Raw genomic sequence first — 13,420 nt, 5'->3', positions numbered from 1 at the left:
TCAGAGTATTTTAGACGGAGGCCTTCCCTTGTGGAGGCTGATGGTTATAGTAAGACATGGATGTTGACTTTTGACTTTGAGATAAAACAGCATGCATTGACACTCATCACGCCCCCTCTGCTTGGCTCAGGTTCCTGCTGCTGCCCTGCCAAGTCCTCTATAATCCTTTAACAATCAAGGTTTCTCCGCTTCCTTGTCACTTTGCAACATGCTCAGCTGTGAAAGTGTTCACTATCTATTCTGTGGAAACCCATTTACGATGAGATTAGCTCGTCTAGATAATCATAACAAGGATTACTCATTAATTGAATACAGAAAACACAATCATCCCGAAACCAAAAGAAATCCCTCAACTTTATAAAACCTGACTGAGATACCATTGAAGGATTAAATTCTAAAACAGCAGTATCCCGTCAAAGCAGCAGCAGCCTTCTTGAAAGAGGAAGAGGAACCATAAAATAAATAACACAAGGAAGCGAATGCAGGACGGTTTTAGAAACACACCGACCTCATCACAGAGACCAGAATGTGGTTACAAAGAGGAAGTGATGCAGTGGCCAGAACTTTGGGAAGGAGGTGGAGGAGGAACCAGGAGACGAGAGGAAAGAGCTACTGTACAGAGCGTCCCTTTTCAGTCTCGGCTGTCCCGTTTAGAAAGCAGGTCAGCCTCTGTCTTTATAAAACTGAGGCCGTCCATCCATCAGTCAGACTCACTCTCATTCCTTTCCACCTCAGTGACTCTCCCTGAGTTACTGTAAAACCCAGGAGCCGAGAAAACCTCTACCACCGCATGACCATGTACAGTCAAACCCGCCTGCTCCAGCTAAAGGGAACCTACAAACGAGCTGCCCCATTGACAGGAATATTAATAGAATGACCGAAAAGTCAATAACCCTGCACTCCCACCGGCTGCAACCCATCACATCGCAGCTAGCTCGAGCCGAGCCAAGTCTGCTCATCCGCTGTCCTCCTCGTGCTGTGGATAATATTTTGTCACCCTTGTCTGTTTGGCTTCGCGTGTTTATATCACCCTCTCCAACAAATACTCCCATCTCAAGTTCAAGTGTCAGCCCCTCTTGTGTCTCACCACTTTGATCCCACTCACAGTCCAATGATCTACTGACTGCGAGCTCATGAAAGTGAGCGCTGGTGCCAGACAGGGACCAGAAAGGTACTGAGTCAGTCAAAATTCATTATGGGCTCACACGTCTGCGCACTCTCTCCCCCCTTCGCTCTCCTTCTCTGAAAGTAGGAAGGGTGGGGCAAGGACAAGTGAGGGGAGGAAAGAGGAAATGACAAACTGGGAAAACTATTTTGCCATTTGTGGAACTTGTTGTGTGCGAGGGTTTTTGAGGAGGAGGGAAGGTGGCGTTTCCCTGCGCCCATGCTGAGCGGCTCGGAGGACTAAGAAGTAAATTAAGCCCTTGCTGGAAAATAACTGCACTGCATGACAGATCTACATCACTTTCCACATTACTTTTCACATTCCTGCCCCAACCAGGATCCAGTCTCACTTTGAGCTGTAAGCCGGCCAATGCCATCTAGCATTTACAACGAGAAGCCCCTACTTGGTCTTACTAAAGCTCTCAACACCAGCGGCTCCCAACTTTTTTTATCCGATGCAACTCCACAGCCCTGTTAGATGAACTTAAATACCCCTTCATCAACACCGCCAGTCACGCAACAAATAAATGGGATATTATCAAATTATTATTGGTGTAAAAAAAAAAAGGGATGTTTCGACAATCTTTTATACAATTTCACTGCCTGCTACCCTAGTTTTTTAAAAACTTTTGTCCATTATTTTTTGCTAAATATTTTCATGGTTTTATCAAAACCCACGTTGGGAATTGCTGACCTACAAAACTGCTATAAGTACGCCTATCAGGTCAAGCGTTTTCGGCTATATTTAAACATTCTGTTTTGCATACGTCAACCATTTTTCTAAGCAGAATCTTAGTCTTAATACTGCACAAATTCAAATTTAAGACTACTAAATGACTTTAAAAGCCCTAGCATGTAGGATTTGCCAGCATCTAGCCATGAGGCTACAAAACAAAATGGCAGACTCTGTGGAAAAGGACCCCCTACATATGTAGATATAAACGGTTCCTTCTAAGGTAACAAAGATACGTTGATTCTTATTTTCAGGTGATCATAAACTGATAAAACTGTAGTTGTAAATATATTATATTTTTGCAAATATATACCCTTAATTCCTTAACGTGTAATATTTTTAAAAAACAAATGAAATCAAGAATTTTTAAGACATTTTAAGGACCTGTAGAAACCTTGCAGCATGTGGTTGCCAGTGTAAACAGGAAGTAGCTGACGGTTGGTTTGTTGTTTCGTTACAGAAGACACTACAGAGATGGTGAAAGGTAAGATCAGAGACTGCAACGAGGTGAAACTGTTACTGAAAGTGAAAACAGATTGGGAGTCTTTTCAAAAAAAGACACAGCGACATACTGGAGGAGCCATATCCATCCCCATAGGAAGGCAATGAGAACGAAGTACCCACACAAGGAGGATGAAATCACAAAAGGTATCTAGATCTACCTATGATGTTTTTGCTTGACACATCGTGACTGATAAGACCCAATCAAGAACGTAGTGCCTACAGCGTTTTGAAGTCTCCATTTCCGCCTGTCCACACTACAATGCAACCCCTGAGTTTTCAAACTAAAATTGGGTCAGCAGTGTTTTTTAAGGGTTTCCAAAACACTGTAGTAGTTAGGACGCTAGGCTTAAACGAGCGATGGGTTTTAAAACAAAAACCTATTATTGTGGATGCAGCCTCAAGTTAACTACCAAGAAGGACAGATCATTAAAAATAGGGTGGTGAGCTGATAAGCACATCATTTTCAGGGTCATAGAACAAATTCCACATCTGTCATTAAAATAGCAATCTAATTACACCACTGAGTGCACAATTAACTGGTTATTGGACAAAACAGAGCAGAAACTGCACTGCACCAGTTTGCCCTTTTACGAGAGCACTCGGCAGTATTGACCATTAGACAAATAGATAGGTGGTTACGTAAGCCTTTTAAACAGACGGTGAAAGAATGCAGAGGGGAGTTAAGATACACATTTCAATTTGTCAGCAGCACTCTTTTCTGTGGAACGCTAAACTGGCACGGCTTTTATTTCTGACTGACAGTGTGGAGAGAATCTGCTTGAACTACCTCACTGCTGCCTCTTCATCCTGTTAACACTCATCCTATCACCAGACAACCCTCCCCGCTTCACCCTTTTAGATTACTGTATGGGTCTGTCTAGCTATATCACCTGTTATCTCTACCTGGGGCACTCCTTCTGAGTCACTACAGACTCAGACTTATCTCAAACAATGCATTCACAGATCTCTGAAAGCCACATGCTGCTTTGCCAACCTGGGCATCTGGCGTGCAATACAATCTGGGCGGACATGGGAATTAACTGTCCAAAGGGAGACAGAAGTAGGCAAATTTATTACGCAGCATGTTTCAAAGGTCACAGTGCGAAAGTGAGTATCTGCGATGGATGCGTTGCGCAAGAACGAACCACTTTTCTATGGAGTCACACGCCAGGTGTGCAGCTCACACACACCCACCACGGACAAAGTCTGATTTCTGACATGTACAGTGATACAACTGAGCTTTACCACATTCACCACCAAATGAATCTTGTTCCTGTTTTATGTGGCGTCTGAATAACTGTACAGCTTCACTTCACATTCCATAACCTGTATTCACACTATTGAATCAAAACTTTGCAGATTTTCAACCAGCTTTGTTTCATAATGTGTAGAAAGTGTAAATGAACTGGTAAAATTCCTTCCATTTAACCAGTGCCCAAATCTCCCAGCTCATCCAGGCTCAAATTCACCAGATGATGTCTTCCACAAGAGAGACACACTCCTTTATCTCTCTTTAACTCAAACAGTAAATTAGGCAGTGCAGATCAAATTTGAACCAAGATTCTGTTACTGCACTGCCCATTTCTTGCCCAAAATGTTTTCAGAAAAAGTTCAGCTTAGCACAAAGACAAAAATGGTCTTTAAATAAAACTGGGCTGGCCGCAGCTGGTAACAAACGATCTCGTACTACGGTTAAATAGAGAGCTAAAAAATGTTTCTGAAAACATCTGAGGCAAGAAAGAGGGAACGCAGTAACAGAATCTTGGTCAGCGCTGCTGAGTTTTACCATTTCATCTCAGTTTTTTCAGCTTCCCTGTGCAGGAATCAGTATGGCGCCCACTTCCCGTTAACATTCTCTCATAGCCAAACAGGGCACTAAAATATATTAATGAAAATGTCTGAGGTGAGAAATTGGCAGTCCACTAACAATTTTGTATCTAATCGGCACTGCCTAGTTTTCATGTTTTATTGGAGTTGGATCTGAGTTTTGTGTCGGCGGTGGCGTCATGGGAGGCGATACAAAAATGCAGACGTACAGCCTGTAGATAAACCAACAGCCTGAGAGCTGGCGAAACACCGCCAAATGATGCATTTTGCGTCATCCGACAGAGTTTCGCAAGGAGGAGAGCAGGGAGATCTGGGCACTGGTTAGATGGAGGGACATTTACCACATTTAATTTACACACACACTACCCACATTGTTGTGATACGAAGCTGGTTAAAAATTGGATCCATGTTACCAGCTGGCTGCCATATTATTTGTGGACAAGAAACTCATTATGTCACCCACCAGTGTGAGCGTTTATTGATCCGGTGTGGCACAGTGCATTTTGGTTTTCAACCTCTTTAGCAAAAACAAATGCCACAACCCTTTTCTCTGTTTTCTCTGGTCATGTGGCACCACTTCCAAAAGTATTTGTGTCTTTCCACTGCACAGACAGCCCAGTTTTATTTAAAGAAAAAACAACATCTTTCCGGCATTAAAATACTTCTTTAAGGACATCTCTAAAAAGTCTGCCAAGCAGACAAACCTTACGAAAATGCCTTTCTACAAGTAAGTTTCACAAGGAAATGGACAGCCAGGTGCTGACTATCACCTCTTCTTGAACAAACAGGAAGCTGGATCATTAAACTGGCACTCAAAGAGGGCTAGAGTGCAGATCACTAATCACTGATCAAGCATTACCTCATCTTTTATTCCACAAAACAGAAAGCAGAAGTTTCTATCTAACCACAAGTAATCATGACATGAGGCATGTTCAAGGTCCGTCAGTCGAGAAATCTCAACAAGTCCTTTCTGTGTACAGTCCAAGTCAGAGCCATTTCCTGGTATTGTTTGGTTCTATTGAAACCTTACAGGTGCGCGCTGCGAGGGGGAGGATGGAGGAAAGGATGGGGATGGGGGTGGCAAAAAAAACACAAGCAGAGGAAAAGAGGCAGGGTGGGAGGAAGAATGAACACAGACAGGGAACAGAGGGCGCTCAGAATGGTCTGAGGAGGAGACAACGAGGAAATGTAAGAAATAGACCACAGTGAATGGAAATGGGAAACCAACTGCACACTATCCCTGAGCTCAGTCAGTTCAACTGTTCTAACTGAGGCAACTTAATTATGCCGTTCATGTCAACCAGAAGGAATATGTTTGGGCAGAGCAAAAATAGACGAGACGTTCAGGAAAAAACATGTTTGAAAGAACTGGATTAAAGGCCACCATTAGTGATATACGGCACACGCTGTATGTGTGCAAGCTGAAGACATGTGTTTGATACTGTCTGCATCACAAACCCTCTGAGATTAAAAAAGACAGGCATTATATCTATTTATGGATACACAAGTGACTTTCACCAAGTCTGAACAACACTGTTACTACATGCTGAGAAATGGCATGATCAGCGCTGCCATGGTTAATCTTTACCGACTCCGCTCTGACTGGAATGTTTTGCCTGCATGAATGAATCTCAACTGACTGTGTAGGATATGCATGATACTTCACTGCCTGACCAACCATCAAAAAACATCTAATACTAGAAAATAAATAAGTAATATACTCAGATGAGAAAAATCTGCACAGTCCAACTCGTCTCAACTCGCCTCCTCGTCAAACTCTAAAGAAATGATACTATTCTAGAAGGATTTGACGCAGACTTGTATTGCAGTCTTTTAAATATTTTTCTTCATCTTTCAATTTTAAGTCAATAAAATGTGTCCACTGACATTTTCAAATAGCTTGTTTTGTCCAAAGATATTATATTTACAATAATTAAAAGAAAACCAGGAAAAAACTCTTGTTTGAGAAGCTCGAGACAGTGAGATTTTAGCATCTTTGCTTAACAAAATGACCAACAATTTAAGGGATAGTTCAGCTTTTTTGAAGTGGGGTTGCATGAGGTACTTATCCATTGTCAATTTGTAGATTTGTTGGCATTTTCAACCCTTTACTTTCCCATCAGACGGCCCATTTCAACAGGGAAGCTACTCACTTCAAAATCACCAGACTCCATTGACAAAAACAGTAATTTTGGCTCTGCAACACAGAGGACACTGGTCTGCAGCTGCCTCAATCAGTACTTTAGTTTGTGTTACTGTGTGACTTTGGTGAACCTGAACTAACCTGTTTAAACACCGAAGTTGCACAATAACACAAACAAAATAACTGATGAAAGCAGCGATGGACCAGCAGCTCCTGTGTTCTGCACCGTTAAATCACTGTTTTTCTCAATGGAGTCTGGTTTTAAAGAAAGCGATATACTGGCTTCAGTTTCCTGTCGGATATTGCTGTCTGCATCAAGGTAAAGCAGTGAAAATATTCTATACATAATGAACGTTTAAACTGATTTTTTAAGTGGCTAAAATATGTTTGCTGCTGCCCCCATCCACAGCTGTACATTGCTTAGCTCCTGTGTCAGTATTCCAGCCTGCTTCTCCAAACTGAGGGCGTGCCAAATGACATCTACTGTAGGTAAAACACTGACCATGGAGAAGTACCTCATATGACCCGACTTCAAAAGATCAAAACTATCCTTGCCTTGCATTTCTCTGCTCTTAGCCTGAAAAATCTATATTAAATGGATGACTGAGTCTATGAGTGCACTTGAAGGGCACACAACAGATAAAAGATTAGAAATACCTCAGATATATTAAAAGAACCTTGAGAGTTCATACCAGAAGGAAACTGTGGGTTGTGTTCCGCACCGTGTCACCCTGCCCTCTCCACGCTGCACTCTCATTCACAACAAAAGCAAGAGGCTGGCTGCAAGTAATCTGTCTCAGCCGGGGACGACCAACCTTCAATGAAATCTAAACATCCACAGGCATGTTCTCTCAGACTACATCATTTTGAGAAGATTGAACAACCTTGTACACCGGCCCCTTGTTCGCGTTTTAAGATGTCTGCGTTTAATTTCGTCTTGCCAGCAGTACATAACTCTCCCTGGGGGCCCTGAGTGTGGACACTGCTGACACACGAATGAAGGAATGTAATGATCACAGCGGGGGGCTCCATAACTGAACACTGAAACTGGCAATATGCGAGAAGAACTGGCTTCCACCGAAGCCATTGCACAATGCATTTGCGAGTACTTAATTCATGACTCAAATGCAATAACAGGATGTGACATATGTCACCCAACATGCCCCTTTACGTGTTTAATTATGTGTCTTTCTGTAGCAACACTGCAAATGACTGCTCTATGGAAGAGTGTAGGTGTGTCATCCTGACAAACATGATGATAAAACAAACATGACTACACACATGCAGCGTTTTGTGTTTTGCAGCTACTGTAATCACTAACATGAACCATCATTTGCACATTTCTATGCCTGAGTAAGAAATATTTTTAATGTGGTAAGCTCACACTGCGGTTTAATAGCTCCTTGGCAGAAAACATCAGCTCATTAGACGTGTATGGCTCCGATTACTACAAATGAGAGCAAAGAGGTGCTGCTCTCACCCTCTCGGACAACGCTAACACTTAGCACAATGAGAAGCAGCTTTGGGTGAAGCAACGCCAGCCTCCATGCCCAGTCTGACACAAGGTAGAGTTCATGCAAAAAAAAAAAAAAAGCTAAAACTCAGCCACACAGCTTGCCGTACTTAAAGTCAGTAGGGCGTGCAAGCATACCAGAGTGTGTTTGCTTCCCAGAGTGCAAACACCATGATGTGCCATCTAACAGAGCAAACACAAATCGCACTGACAAAGCACAACACTTAGTAGGTGTACAATGACATGGCAGAGACAGGCATGATGAGAATGTGACCTTTTATAGATCTGAGGAGAGTCTAAGTTAGCCAGAGTGAAAATGTCAAGGGCGTTGTTGTAACATGAGCGTCTGTATCAGGCTAAATTAACAATGAACTCAACAAATTTCATCGTGCCTAAGCAATAGAGTGCTAAATCCCAGGAGTGAGTTAGCATTTTAGCACTTCCGGTTCCCTCGTCTCGAAGTCAGTGAGTTTTTGGTTAGCTGCTTGAAATAAGGTCAGCGGTTAACACAAGCTTAAGAGACTTCCACGTTTTTTTCTGCAACATAAAATACGTCAGAAAATATCCCACTTATGAATTAGCTTCGTCACGCAGAAAACGGTGATGCTGAAGTCATGTGACTGTGGTGTTGTTTGTTTACAGCCTGACGTTAGCATTTTACTAATAGCAATTGAATTTATGCTTCAAAGATCATACAAGTGGTGCTCATTTGTGAAGATTATCTTGCTCAACAAAAAGTGTAAGTATCAAACGTTTGTTTGCCACAGAGCTTATTTCTGCAATGATCCAAACTCCCACAGAAATCCCACAGGCTTTGTCGAGGGAACCATGGCGATGCTAATGTTCGCATTGACCTACAAATAGAAGTCATCCTTGAAGCAGTCTATACCGGAAAAGATTACAATAATCAGAAGACGTTCTTTACATAGAAGTTGCTTTAAAGCTTTCCTGATCCACATTCCTTCCTCCAAATACTTTCTGTCTAAAACTCTTAACCTACTGAGCTAAATATTTCCTTAATTTTACTTTATTCAACTAATACTGCCACTTTTACTCCATATTGTCATTTTACAGTTGCGTATCTGGCATCACTATATTCATGTCTGGAACATGGATCCCTCTTTTGTTGCTCCTCCCGAGGTTACTCCCTTTAGCCCCATAGCCAGTTTTTCTTTTTCTGAACCAGGGGTATCCAATGTTTTACAGTTTGTGAAGCCCTCTGAGGCAAATTTGTAACTTGTGACTTCAGGTTATATAAATAAAACCGTCTTGGCTTGATATTGATATATCCCATAAAATCATCATGGAAAACTCTCGTGCTGCCTGGCTGATGTTCATCACAGTGGACCGCACTGTAATTACAAGACAAACCTGGTCATTTTCAGCTGGCATTCTTGTGTATTCCAGGAATCATTTCTGGCTAAAATCTGGTTTACTGATGTAACAACCAGTGCCTAATTAACTTCTGTAAAATGCTTTCTCCTGTTTGACTCATCGGACTAGACCCTCAATGGATAATTTTCAGAGTCCCTCCAGTCTGTTCTGAACTAGTCAAAACTGCATTTTTGTACTATGCACCCTGGGCTAAGAGTAACTATAAGTCAAACTTAATTTGGAAACATGGCCTTCATATCAGGCATTCAAATACCACATCCAAAACGTGCTTTATAAAGAATGCAAAAGGTCTGAATCACTTGCAAGGACCCGCTCTCTCTATGGGCCAATCCACCCCAGGGGCCCCAGTGCACAGTCTATATTCACATCCCTGTAAATACTCATACTCACAATGATGTAAATGGTATTAATGGTTTATAATCATCACGGATCATGTTGCGGCTGGTAAAGGTGGAGCAAATTTGAATTACTTTATATACAGCTGGGTACCTTAACCTGTAATAATATATCATATTTTGTAGGGATGCACGATAGTATCAGCATGTCATCGGTATTGGCCAATATTGGTTTTAAAATGAAGTATCAGAATTGGCCAACACTCGGATATAAATCGGTACATCATCAGTATCGGCCAACATCGACTTTTAAAATGGACTATTAGAATTGGCACAAATGCTTTTTATTACTTCGCACAATTAATGAATATAAAATACATTGAGTATTGTATTTCATGTCTCCATCTGCTGGGGGGGCCATCACGATAAGAGTATCCATGCTTAATATGATGTCAATTTCCCTACAGAAGAGACTTAAAAAGTGGCTACATCGATATCAGTATTGGTCAAATAAGTTGTTATATATCGACTTATCGGATATCTGCAAAAAATCCAATATCGTGCAGCACTTATATTTTGTTTTAATAACATGAATCTGCAAAGTAACTAAAACAGATAAATGTAGTGGAGTAAAAAGTACTATATTTGGCCCCTAAATGTATTGGAGTAGAAGTATAAGTAGCATAAATTCAAAATACTCAAGTTAAGTACCTCAAAATGTACTTAAGTATGTACTTGAGTAAATATACTCTGTTACCTTCCACCATTAAAAGGAAAGAAAAGCAGATGCCACGGTTCAGCATATAATTTTGTTTTAGACAGCTACTGACTACGCCCCTCTATCAAAGTATACTTAAAGCACTAAAAGTAAAAGCACTCTCTATGCAGCATGGCCCGTTTCACAACTATGTAAATTGTATTACTGGATTACAATTATTGATCAGTTTCACGTTGCAGCTAGTAAAGGTTGGAGCTCATTATAATTACTTTTTATAATGCTAGGTACCTTTACCTGTAATAAAATGACATATTTTGTATTGACATAGATCTGCGACATAACTAAAGCCAACATATGAATGTACTGGCGTAAAAAGTACTATATTTGCCCCAGAATTGTATTGGAGTGGAAGTATAAAGTAGCATAAATTGAAAATACTTATGAGAAAGTCATCGCTAATGGCCAACATCGGCTTTAAAATTGGCCATTGTGTCTTTTCTTATTTTGCGCAATGAATAAATATTACATACTTCGAAAAGTAATGTATTTCATGTCTCCATCTGCTGGTGGGCCATCATGATAAGAGTATGCATGCATAATATGATGTCAGTTTCCCTACAGAAGAGACTTGATTATCAAATTAGTTAGGGAAAAGGTGGATGTATTGACATTGGTGGCATATTGGATATCAGCAAAAAAAATCCAGTATCGTGCATCCCTAATATTTTGTATTAACATTAACATCATAAATCTTTAAAGTAACTAGTAACTGAAGCTATCAAATAAATGTAGTGGAGTAAAAGTACAATATTTGGCCCCCAAATGCTTTGGAGTAGAAGCATAAAGTAGCATAAACTGGAAATACTCAAGTGCAAGTACTTCAGAAACTGTACTTGAGTAAATGTACTCAGTTACTTTGCACCATTGTAAGACAGTAAGGCAGATGTCACGGTTCAGTGAGGTCGAGCTGGACGGTGCAGGAGCAGATGAAGAAGCACGGCGCCGTTTTTTTTTTCTTTTCTTTCAGTCCACCGGTAAACCAGTGACGTCATGCCGCGAGCCAGACATGTTACTGGCCACACACAGCGTCCGTTTCTGACCAAACCGAAAAGTTCAACTCAAGAGACACAAATCAATCCCACACACACATCCCTGTGTCCACGAAGGAGTTTGCGTGCACACACTCAAAATTAACTTTTCTTTAATTCCCCATCAAACTCTTCAACCGGCATTTTCTGCAACTCATTCAACCGAATCACTTCCTGTCTCTACCGTTATGGCTTTGAGCTTGTCGCCAGCTGCCACCGTGCTGCTGCTGAACTTGGCGACAAATATCACACACGCGCCTTTTGTTTGAAACTTTACGGTGATTAAAATGTAGTTAAGGTTGTTGAAGAGTTAAATAAATCCCGGTTTGAATCAGTTCCCACTCCACCCATCGCGGTTGCTGAAGTTGCAGCCGGAGCTTCCTGGTTCACTGCACTTGCTGGAGTGACACGGCAGATTGAATGAGTTATGAAAGAGTCCACAGAGGGACAGAGAGGGAGAAAGCATGGCGGATAAAAAGTGCCCAAGGTGGAAATTATTACCTGCTTTTTCGGTGCCTTTCAGAGGGGTGGCTAACAACAACCGGTGGCGTCGCCGTGAGTCAAACTTCTTTCCCCGTCGACAGCAGCTTCGCAGAGAGCTCAGGCTAAACTACTCGCTTCCTCCGTCTCTTTCTCTGCTCCACTCACTCTTTCTATCTTTTTTTCTCTCCCCCTCTTCCTTCTGCCCTCCCTCCTCCTCGAGCTGCTCACTGGTTCGCGTAAATTCACTCGGTACGTAGGCAGCCGGAGCCGGGGTGCGGTCCAGCGCGAGGCGGGCTCCGGTCCGTGTGCACCGCCCCTTCAACCAATCGCAGCAGCGCTTTGATACTCCGCACACTTTAAGCCAATCAGAAGCGCGGATGAAGTGTAGGGAGGGCGGGGCTTGGGGAGCAGAAAGAGCTGAACTTGAAAGAGTTGAGAGGAGGGAGGGCAGAGACGGGGCGCAGATAAAGCTGTGTTTAATGAGAGAGGTATGTGCATACTAAGGATTTTTATGACCATATAAGTACCAGGCACTCTCAGGATGGACTGCATCATCCCGGGCCTCCCTCATGTGTCAACAGGGTCTCGTCTGACCACCGTCTGCTGTGAAAACAAGTAGCAGCGATGGCTCCAACTGTTTGATACTATGTCTACTGTAAGGCTGCCAAATATCAGACATATCCCCCCTTTTGGCTTTTATTTGTAGTAATCTCATTTTGTGTTTTATTTTTTTCCTATGTTGCTGCCGGTCTTGGCCAGGACACTCCTGAATCCATCCATTTTCATGCACCTATCCAGGGCCAGGTCGCGGTGTNTCATATCACTCATACATCACATCAGCATCAACACCTCTGCTGTTACACTGCACTGTTGTATGCAGTCATCCATATGCCAATGTCAGGGTGTATTTTAGCTAATTAAAATCGTGTAGTTGCCCTTGTTTTGCACCTTTATGGCTCACTTATAGCAAATACTACAGTACTTTTTGGCTTTTATTTGTAGTAATCTCATTTTGTGTTTTATTTTTTTTCCTATGTTGCTGCCGGTCTTGGCCAGGACACTCCTGAATCCATCCATTTTCATGCACCTATCCAGGGCCAGGTCGCGGTGTCAAAGCACCCCAGACATCCCTCTCCCCAGTGACACTCTCCAGCTCCTCCTGGGGGACCCCAAGGTGTTCCCAGGCCAGATGAGATATGTAATCCCTCCAGTGTGTTCTGGGTCTGCCCCGGGGCCTCCTGCCTGTGGGACGAGCCCAGAACACCTCTAACAGGAGGTGCCCAGGAGGATCCTGATCAGATGCCCGAACCACCTCAACTGACCCCTTTCGACATGAAGGTGCAGCGGCTCTACTCCGAGCTCCCTCCAAATATCAGAGCTCCTAACCCTATCTCTAAGGCTGAGCCCAGACACTCCACAGGAGAAACTCATTTCGGCAAAGGTTAAATAAATACATAAAAACTATGCGTGACCGGGCCTTTAGTGTAGGGATACTCTTCCTCAGGGTCTTCATCAGT

General features: G+C 42.4%; 1 protein-coding gene across 2 annotated transcripts in view; it reads right to left on the bottom strand.

Moving 5' to 3' along the window:
• LOC126405456 (myosin-9-like) overlaps positions 1 to 12,133 on the bottom strand; it is a 52,712-nt gene extending 40,579 nt beyond the window's left edge. For both annotated transcript variants that reach the window (XM_050069195.1, XM_050069198.1), the window contains exon 1: positions 11,922 to 12,133. The gene's annotated coding sequence lies outside the window, so the exon portion shown is untranslated. The remainder of the gene's footprint in view (positions 1 to 11,921) is intronic.
• Between the last annotated feature and the right edge of the window lie 1,287 nt (positions 12,134 to 13,420).

Source organism: Epinephelus moara, chromosome 18 (assembly GCF_006386435.1).
Source record: "Epinephelus moara isolate mb chromosome 18, YSFRI_EMoa_1.0, whole genome shotgun sequence".
Taxonomy (NCBI): domain Eukaryota; kingdom Metazoa; phylum Chordata; class Actinopteri; order Perciformes; family Serranidae; genus Epinephelus; species Epinephelus moara.
The sequence above is the reverse complement of the archived record's forward strand: the minus strand, read 5'-3'. Positions and strand labels throughout refer to the sequence as shown.